An 8186-nucleotide genomic window follows, 5' to 3' on the forward strand; every position below is an offset into this window, starting at 1 on the left:
TCGTGCTCGTCCGATCGATAACCTCCGACAACACCGATCCACCAGGAACTCGCTCTCCAGCTCCCGATCCTGATTCGGATCCACTATCATCATGCCTCGAAATCTCCATACCGAAGACACCATACCAATCTCAGACACTTCCCACAATCCTGGGATCCAACTCTCGCAACCCTACCCTAGAGATTATGGTTTCCCTGATACGCGTATGGGTCCTGTGCTTTCAGTAGTACGGGCCCATACTACCTTCCACACCTACCCATATTTGTATGAAGTACTACCACAATACCCTAGAGAACATGCATAAAAACTATCAACCCTCACCACTAGAGGAACACTGAGAATATCCCATAAGGGACCCTAGGCTACAGGCATCACAAATCAGGCAACATTATCATGAATTCCTGAAGATCCCTAGCCTAACTCTAGCATGCTGTTCTACCAAGCTCAATAAACAAATATCATGTATGGTATCTTGGGGTTACTTACTGGCTCCGGCTGATCGTACCTCCGCGTCCTCCTTTTACTAAATTTGAAAACCATTTTAATTTCTCTTTTTTAAAATCCCCCTCGATTTGAGACTGGAGTCACACGAATGTTTCCCCCAATTCACTCAAACCAAGGCTCTGATACCAACTTGTAACGTCCAAAATTTCAAAACAATTAAAACTTTTCAAAAACCACTCATTTTAATAACGTTGTTACAAAAGGTTTTCAATACATTATTTAATAGAGTATTTTCCCAGGTTCATATCATAAAATATCAACGCGAGGAACGGTACGATCACGCCTTTGCCTTGCCACAGACTCCTGAGAACCTGAAACATAAAACCACAACTGTAAGCCCGAAAGCTTAGTGAGATACCCCCAAAATACCAACCACATATACGCTCTTCCAGGCCACGACCTTCCGGTCCATGTGTCTCAGGGGACTTCCGTCCCTGCTAGGTAAACCTTCCGGTCCTACCCACGCCGACCTTCCGGTCCACAACACAACATATTGCCTTCCGGCCCGTAACATATTGCCTTCCGGCCCATAACATATTGCCTTCCGGCCCATAGCATAAAATGCATACATAACATAACAAATAAATACATAAATAAGAAAATTAATTAAAAAATAAATTAATAAGGGCACAATAGTATTTTTACGAAAGACAGAGACCAAACGTGCAACAAAAGTAAACAATAGGGACCATCCAAGTTAAAAAAAATAAGTTAGGGACAAAAAAACACAAATTCTCCCAAACCACAGGGACCATTCGTGTAATTTAATTTTTACTTTTCGTTTTGTTCATATTTGGGTAACTATTTTTTTTTGTACACATCTAGGTAACGAACTTGTTGAAAGCGTTCACATCTAGGATTTAACCTGCTATAGCAGGTCATAATGGTCATATGTGAACACTTCCAACAAGTTTGTTACCTATATGTGTACAAAAAAAAAAATAGTTACCCAGATATGAACATACCGAAAAGTTAATTACCTTAATAAGTCATATTCCCTTATATTAAAAAGCCAAAATATTTTTTCCTTCTCTTTGATCATACCCACTCCGTGTCTTTCTTTGTCTCCTTATGTGTATCTGCTGTAAAAGAGAAACTTTCACTAAAACAGGTAAAAATGAAAAAAACAAGTGGGAGACTTCACACCCCAAATAAGTAAGACTGACCTGATGGATGCTAAGCAAGGGAAAATATTATCTTTTTCATGAAAAGTTTATCTATTCCTATATTTAGTAATGATAACCAAATAAAGAAATATGTCAAAGTAATAAACATGCAATCCCTTTGCCCAATACAATGCATTACAGTCAAACTACGCGTTAGCTGTAGGCAAATTTTGAATTTTGGTTATCCCATCGTGGACCATTTATAACTTTATGTCTTAGTCCATACGGGCCTAAAAAATATAGGAATCCTAACATTCTTAAGAACTAACACCAAAAGGACTCCAACATTGTGAGAATGTTGGATATTATGTTTTTTTATCTTTCTGGTTAAAAAGAAAATATGCATATTTCTACGTACTAAAAACATGCATACTCACTTTCTTAAGATTTTGGCTGTTTAAACCATTATAGATATATGTATATGTCCTCGATTCCATCTCAAGGGCATTTTTATGCGTCATTTGAACTTATAGACATGGTTTAGTTTTTAAAAATAAGGTGAAAACGTCTTCGTGTTAGCATTTGATATTAAAGTCATGGTTTTTCTATGGCTCTCAAGTAGATCAAAATGGGGCAAAAGTCTGAGTTTGGGGTTTGTGGGCTGATTACCCTTTGTAATTCACCATGTAACTTTGAGCTCTAGTTTCTAATAAAGTGATCTTGCTGTTAAAAAATAAATAAGATATATGTATATTGATATACATGTACATATACATGTCATGCAGAGATACGTACGTACAGAAATAGATAGAGATGGAAAGATGCTCTGAAGTGGACAGAGACTAAAAAAGAAAAAGAAAAAACTCGGTGCCTAAATTCCTATAAATGTCTTCTATGGAAATCCAATTAAGCATACTTAATCGTTTTGTTAATTTCACCATTTACAAAGAGAGTGAGGGAGAAAAAAGAAGAAGAAAATGAAGATGATGAATGTGGTATGGACATGCATAGTACTGATTTCTTTAGTAATAGTTGTATCCTCAATTGATGAAGACCGAAAGGTTAGTTCAGTTGACTTATTTTGTTAGAGAAGATGGTAATTAATTAAAATACGATTTGAAGATAAAGATGTTCAACTCTTGAATCTAATGTAAATTTATGTGCAGGTTTTTATTGCTTACATGGGATTTCTCCCGGAAGGAGAATATTCACCTTCATTGCATCACTACGAAATCTTGAAAAATATTACCAACCCCAGGTATATCTTTACATTACATTTTTAGATTTGATAAACACATTTTTTGCTTATGAACTTTAAATGTGACCAGGTTCGCAAGGAAATCTCTAATAAGGAGTTACCAAAGAAGCTTTAATGGATTTGCTGCTTATCTCTCCCAAGAAGAACAACAAAAGTTGACTGGTAAATTTCTATGACCAGGTTTTATTGCTTTTTTTATTTGTTGGTTTTCAGTTCAAATTAATCAAGAAACAAAAATACAAGTCTAAACATGTATGAAAACTTACTCCATCTCCTGGCTGACATATGCTCTCCCAATGGTCATGCTTTGCCTTTCGTCTTCCTGCAGAGGCGGCGAGATTAAACTTGCAGAAAATTAACAAGTAACATAATCACACAAAATTAACAAATGAATACAAAAAATAACAAATGGAGAAACGTGAGAATCTTCGAAATCAAGAGATATAGCAAATGGAGGTTTTGTTTTTTTGTAGAGTAAGAAGGAATTAAAAGACTGGGAATGGTAGATAACACTGCTAGGCCAAATTCGAGAAAGACACTTTATTAATATTAGGTTTGCTTAAAGTCTCAATAGATGCTGATTGTTTTTTTACTTTCTATATACAATTTAGGTTATTAAAGTTTGATAAAATGAGCAATATATATATATATATATATATATATATATATATATATATATATATATATATATATATATATATATATATATTCTCATATATGTATATGATGGTTGTTAGTACCGACGTATATATGCATTACTAAGATTGATTAACATCGATCCCAACAGGTTTTGATGGGATCATCTCGGTATTTCCATGTCAAAAGTTGCACCTCCAGACAACAAGGTCGTGGGACTTCATGGGATTTCCAACAACAGTCGAACGGAGTCCAACCGGTGAGAGTGACACAATCATCGGAATCATTGATGGCGGAATATGGCCAGAGTCGGAGAGCTTCAACGATGAAGGCCTTGGTCCTATTCCCGCAAGGTGGAAAGGAGAGTGTCAGGGTGGCACAAATTTCACTTGTAACAGGTAATTAACCTTTAACATTGGAATTGGTAATACCAAGTTTTCTATTTAATTAGTCTTTCTTGATAATCATTTTTAACACTAGCTGCTCACAATTAATCAATCCACAGGAAGATAATTGGAGCTCGTTACTATGGAATCGAATATTCTGTTAGAGACATGCATGGGCATGGGACCCACGTTGCATCTACCATAGCTGGGAGCCAAGTGAATAAAGCAAGTTATTACGGTGTAGCACAAGGAACTGCTAGAGGAGGCGTTCCTTCTGCAAGGCTGGCTGTTTATAAAGCCTGTGACGTGGACTGTAACATGAGAGATATCTTGACAGCTTTAGACGATGCAATATCAGACGGAGTTGACATAATATCTATTTCTGTCGGGAGCAATGATCCGATTGAGTTTACCTCCGACCCGATTGCAATTGGAGCTTTTCATGCGATGCAGAGAGATATTCTAACAGTCAATGCTGCCGGAAACGCTGGTCCTGGTTTGTATACAGTCACAGGAGATGCTCCGTGGATCTTTGCTGTTGCAGCAAGTAATACTGATCGAAGAATTGTTACTAAAGTTCTTCTTGGGGATGGTACAATTCTAATGGTGAGTGTATTATTACTTGTTGCTTATCTGTCTCTCACATGGTTATTATAAGTTAATAGTTGGATCTAATCTAACTAATGGAATATTGTATTGTAGGGCAACTCTATTAATGCTTTCCCTTCCAGTAATGAAGAATTGCCTCTTCTTTATGGAAAACAAGTGACAAGCGAGTGCTCTGAAAATGAAGCAAGGTAAATTTTTATTTATTGAATGCATGCAAAAAAATTTATCTCAAGGCATGCAAATTAATAATCATATTTTCGTTTATAGTTATTGTCATGCAAGGTGCTTAGACGGTAGCCTCGTTGAACAAAAAGTGGTTCTATGTGATGTAGATAGTCACACGAATTCACTAAAGGCAGCAGGAGCTATTGGTTGTATCGTCCCAAATCATGGAAACAATGTCTCCGAGGTTGGACCCTTACCTATTGCTGCTCTAAATACAAATGACATCAATTTGGTCAAAACCTACCAAAACTCTAGAAAGTATGTTTTTTTCCCTATTAAATCTCTCTCATTTTTTTTTAATGTATTTCATGTTTATGTTTAATGGGTACTCGTCACTTGAACAGAAAACCTAAAGTTCAAATTTTCAAAAGCGAAGCAATCAACCATCAAGTTGCTCCTCTTGTTGCCTCATTTTCTTCCCGAGGACCAAGCAAATTTATATTTGATATTATAAAGGTATTTCTTTATTTTTCAGTGTTCGGTTATTAATATATTTTTAAGAATTATATATTCACGAAAATAAAAACTTCTTGAAACAATATATACTTGAGTGATACAAGAGTTAATGATGTTCTCAATCTTAGTAAATTCCAAGACTCTAATGATCTATTTTGGTAATTGATGAACCAACTTTGACTTCTTCAAATAGGTAAAGTGCGTCGTTTTTGATAAATATATATCAATCAACTTTGACTTGATGGAATTGTTAATGTGTATTTCAGTAATTGCCCTGTGAAATTAGCTTTGACAGTTTAACAAAGAAAACACACACACACATATATATATATATATATATATATATATATATATATATATATATATATATATATATATATATATATATATATATATATAGAGAGAGAGAGAGAGAGAGAGAGAGAGAGACCTAGGTTCAAATGTTTCTCACATCTATTGTGTGCTAAAATGCACCAATAGGAATTTAGTATTAATTATATTTATATTAAATGTTATCCATACTTATAACTCATTTTTATGGAAACCAATTAAATTAGTGATTAATGTCAACAATAATATTCTTTCAGAATGAATTCATATCTAGAAGAATGAGAATGTATTCCAGCAGAATTAGAGTGTATTCTAGTAAAATACACTCTCGTTGTTCATATTCCATACAACTTTATTGTATTTTAAGTGAGTGAGTCCTGAAACAAAATACAAACTCATATATAAAAACCTAGATACGAATTCATTCTGAAAGAATGTTATTGCTGACATTAATGACGGATTTAATTAGTTTACATAAAAAGAGAATTATAATTATGGATATCATTTAATATACATATAATTATGGAAATCATTTAATATCTATATTTATTTAATTAAATAATTATTTAATTTACTAAATTTCTATTGGTGCATTCTAGTACACAATAAATATAAGAAAAACAAACTAACCTAACCCTATATATATATATATATATATATATATATATATATATATATATATATATATATATATATATATATATATATATTTGCAACGGTTATGGTTATTCAACTGGTAGCAAGTATTGTACTAGATTCATTTAGACATATATAATTATAGTATAAAGGACTGTACCACCATTGGGAGCACCTTCGCAATTTCATTACAAAAGAAGTATCCTTTCTCCGATTTTGTAAACTATTTTGAATGGATGTAAAACTAACAAGCTAATGCATATATTATTAAAATTGTCTATCTATGAAAGTTTGATATTAAGTCTATGAGATTAATGAAATAGGCCATGCATGTTATTTTAGCCTGATATAACAGCCCCTGGTGTGGAAATTCTGGCGGCTTATTCACCAATGGCTTCACCATTTCATACTTATATAGACAAAAGCTCCGTGAAGTACAATATCCCATCAGGGACATCCATGGCATGCCCACATGTTGCGGCGGCTGCTGCTTTTGTCAAGTCTTTTCATCCAAATTGGTCTCCCTCAGCAATTAAATCCGCCCTTATGACCACAGGTAAATTCTTATCTTATCTTAAACTAAAACTTTAGCATCGACTAAACATGTTCAAGTATACATGCATTTGAAAAAATTCCATCAAACACTTGTCGTTTTGCTATTCATCTTGTTTATTATCGTTTTTCTCTAATTGATATTCATCTAATTCCTTGTGGTATAACTACCGTGTCACAGCATGGGAAATGAATCTGAATCGGAGCTTAGATGCTGAATTTGCATATGGGTTTGGGCATATTGATCCGCACAAAGCTAAAGATCCGGGCCTTGTGTATGACACCTCTAAAGAAGACTACCACAAGATATGGTGCAACATATCTCAAAGAATATTAAATACTACTTGTGATGCCAACTTGACGCTTAGACAACTGAACTATCCTTCCATGGCAGTTCAAGTTGACGTGAATTCTGCATTTGTGGTGTCTTTTCCAAGAACAGTGATAAATGTGGGTAAAGCTAATTCAACGTATGTTGCATCCATAAAAGGAAGCACAAAGTTTGACATCATTGTTGATCCCAACATTCTACACTTCACCACATTAAACCAAAGGATCTCTTTTGTGGTGACTGTTAGAGGAAAAGGGATCAAATAGCCACTAACTGTAGAGAGTGTGTCGTTGCTATGGACTGATGAAGATGATATTTACAAGGTCCGTAGTCCAATTGTGGTGTATACCGGGAACATTACTGGGAACACCACCTCTAGTGGAGGAGCTTCCATATCACCAAGGTTGTGTAGAAACTTCGTAATTCTTTTTGTTAGAATTATTATACAGCTCGTTGTGTTTATATAGTCTAGGAACTATTATTGTCATCGAGGTTTTATGTTAGACCTTTTCCCTTTTTCATCTTAAGGATGTAAATAGGCTGAATTCTTGTTGATGGAAAATTAATAAAGCAATCTATCAAACCTAAGTTCCTAAAGAACAATTGCGTTATGCTTACATCGATTTTATACAACAAGAATTTGGAGTATTAGGGACGACGCGTTTTGGGACGACAAGAGCAATAGCGGCGACACCAGACTTGACGCGTTGTATGTCGCCGCTAAAACCCCACTGTCGTCGCTATTACCGGCGTCGCTAAAAATAACCACCGGTGATCCGTCAGAGATACGCTACTTTCAATCGTGACCCTTGGTTTGGCAAATAATCCAACGGATAGGGTTTGTTCCTGTGATAAGGCATTAGAGACGACGCCTTTAGCGGCGACATGTCGCCGCTAAAGGGGGCGATCCGTTGACTCACCCTTAGACGAAATTTGTCCCTACAATTCCAACCCAATCCAACGGTTGATAATCGCCAAAAAGTGCGCGTATGATTCCCTCCATTTTGTCGCCGCAAATAGCCGCATGTCGCCGCTATTAGCGTAGCCCTTTATGTTCCAGTTCGTCTTCCTTAGACGAACCTTTCTCTCCTTTCTTTCACACCGGCGCGTATCACTCACATTCGCAGTTTCTGTGGCGACTCCCAACGCTCTCCACC

The 8186-nt window shown here is 35.5% G+C and overlaps 1 pseudogene; it reads left to right on the forward strand.

The window, feature by feature from the left end:
- The first annotated feature begins 2587 nt into the window (after positions 1-2587).
- Positions 2588-7605, forward strand: LOC145098094 (subtilisin-like protease SBT4.3; annotated as a pseudogene).
- Positions 7606-8186: the final 581 nt, after the last annotated feature.

The sequence above is a fragment of the Lactuca serriola genome, chromosome 4, assembly GCF_051521515.1.
Source record: "Lactuca serriola cultivar US96UC23 chromosome 4, Lser_US96UC23_V15, whole genome shotgun sequence".
In the NCBI taxonomy this organism is placed as follows: Eukaryota; Viridiplantae; Streptophyta; class Magnoliopsida; order Asterales; family Asteraceae; genus Lactuca; species Lactuca serriola.